General features: G+C 42.8%; 1 non-coding gene across 1 annotated transcript; it reads right to left on the reverse strand.

Annotated features, from left to right (window-relative positions):
- Positions 1-702: 702 nt before the first annotated feature.
- LOC141699501 (small nucleolar RNA R71) lies at positions 703-809 on the reverse strand. The gene has a single exon (XR_012565960.1). It is a non-coding gene; the product is annotated as a small nucleolar RNA R71 (small nucleolar RNA).
- Positions 810-2,435: the final 1,626 nt, after the last annotated feature.

A 2,435-nucleotide genomic window follows, 5' to 3' on the forward strand; every position in this document is an offset into this window, starting at 1 on the left:
TTGATTGTTTATTAAGATTGGGTGTTATTAAGGGAAATGGAACTCGTGACAACCCAGATCCTCGACCCCGGATTTGGGGGTGTTACAGTCTCTGTGGGAAAGAATCTGATTTATATCTTATACTACTTGTGAACGTGTATACTTGCATGAATATTAGCGCGTGTTTTTGCCCTAACAAGTGTTTGGTACCGCTGCCGGGGACTCGGTGTTAATTTTAGTTTATGTGCTTGTCATCAGTGGTCGTTATAGTTCACTGACTCGAACTCTTTCACTTTCACGGTTTATTTGTTTGTGTTTCAGGTACTCATTACAATGGGAGATCCAGCAGCACGAACGAAAGCCTTGATGGAGTTTTCTCAACCCAAGATCAATGACATTCAATCTAGCATTGTCCAGCCAGCTATCACAGCTAATACCTTTGAGATCAAGCCTGGCATAATTCAATGGGTGCAGAATTCAATCCAGTTTGGGGGTTCTCCAACTGAAGATCCCAATATGCACATTAGGGACTTTATTGAGATCTGCAACACCTTCAAGTTCAACGGTGTTTCTGAAGATGCTGTAAAGCTGAGACTGTTCCCATTCTCTCTGAGGGACAAGGCTAAGAGCTGGTTACACTCTCTACCAGCTGGTTCGATTACTACTTGGGAAGATCTTGCTCAGAAGTTTCTTACTAAATTCTTTCCTATGGAGAAGACAGCTGCAATCAGGAATGCTCTTACTCAATTTGCGCAGCAATTAGGAGAATCTTTATATGAATCTTGGAAGCGCTACAAGGAGATGCTTAGGAAGTGTCCTCATCATGGAATGCTTGATTGGATGATCATCAATTATTTTTACAATGGGTTAGGAGCACAGTCCAGACCCATACTCGATACAGCAGCAGGTGGAGCATTATGGGCAAAGAGCTATGAGGAAGCTTATGATCTAATTGAACTGATGGCTGCTAATGAATATCAGTATCCAACCCAGAGATTTCCACAGGGCAAGGTAGCAGGAGTTCTTGAAGTGGATACAGCTATGGCTATCACTGCTCAACTGAAGGCGTTGTCTATGAAGATCGATTCGCTGGCTAACTATGGTGTTAAGCAGATAACCAGTGTTTGTGAGCTGTGTGCAGGTCCGCATGCGACAGAGCAATGCACTATATCTAGTGACTCAGCTCAGTTTGTGAGCAACTTTCAGAGATCGCAGCAGCCAGTTCCTTCCACTTATCATCTTGACAACTGGAATCATCCTAACTTCAGCTGGAGCAACAATCAGAATGCGATGCAACAGCCGTTCCAGCAGTTTGGGGCAAAACAATTCAACCCTCCTGGTTTTTAGCAAAAACTTGCACCAAGACAACAACTCCAACTTCAACAACAAACTCATGATGCAGGTCTATCTTCGAATGAAAAATCTAAATTGTAGGAGTTGAGGCTTATGTGCAAAAACCAGGCTCTTATATGCCAAAGCCAGGTTGTTTCTATCAAGACTTTGGGGAACCAAATAGGGCAAATTGCTAATGCCTTATTGAATCGACCACCAGGAACGCTTCCTAGTGATACAGAAGCCAATCCTGGCAAGAAGGAAGTTGAAGAACAGGTGAACGCCATCACCTTAAGGTCTGGAAAGGTTGCAAGCCCCCAAATTCAGCAAGACGAAGAGCTTGAAAAGTCTTAAGTTTCAGAAAATGCAGTTGTGGCTGAAGAAGAAGTGCAGAAGGAAGCAGAGGTGGAACCAAGGAAGACTACTGTGGAACACACTCCTCTTGAGGGTAATACAGGGGAGAAACAGATCTATCCTCCACCTCCTTTTCCAAAGAGGCTGCAGAAGAAAAAGCTGGATAAGCAGTTTGAGAAGTTTTGAAGGTGTTCAAGAAACTTCATATCAACATACCTTTCGCTGAAGCTCTTGAACAAATGCCTAGCTATGTGAGGTTTATGAAAGGTATTCTCTCTCGGAAAGTGAAGCTCGATGACTTAGAGACCGTTGCTCTAACGGAGGAATGCAATGATGTGTTGCAACAGAAGTTGCCTCTGAAGCTTAAAGATCCTGGAAGCTTCACTATTCCTTGCACCATCAGAAATTTGTCGTTCGACAAGTGTTTATATGATTTAGGAGCTAGCAACAATCTGATGCCCTTATCTATCTTAAAGAAGCTTGGTCTGCCTGATTTGAAACCAACATACATGTCATTGCAACTAGCTGACCGTTCCATCGCTTATCCACGAGGTATAGTGGAGGATGCCTTGGTCAAGGTGGATAAACTCATCTTTCCTGCTGACTTTGTAATTCTTGATTTCGAGGAAGATAAGAAGATTCCCATTATCTTGGGAAGACCATTCTTGGATACAGGCTGAACTATGATCGATGTGCAAAAAGGAGAGCTTTTGATGAAGGTTTACGATCAAAAGGTCACTTTTAATGTGTTCAAGGAAATAAATTTACCC

Source organism: Apium graveolens, chromosome 11 (assembly GCF_009905375.1).
Source record: "Apium graveolens cultivar Ventura chromosome 11, ASM990537v1, whole genome shotgun sequence".
Lineage (NCBI taxonomy): Eukaryota > Viridiplantae > Streptophyta > Magnoliopsida > Apiales > Apiaceae > Apium > Apium graveolens.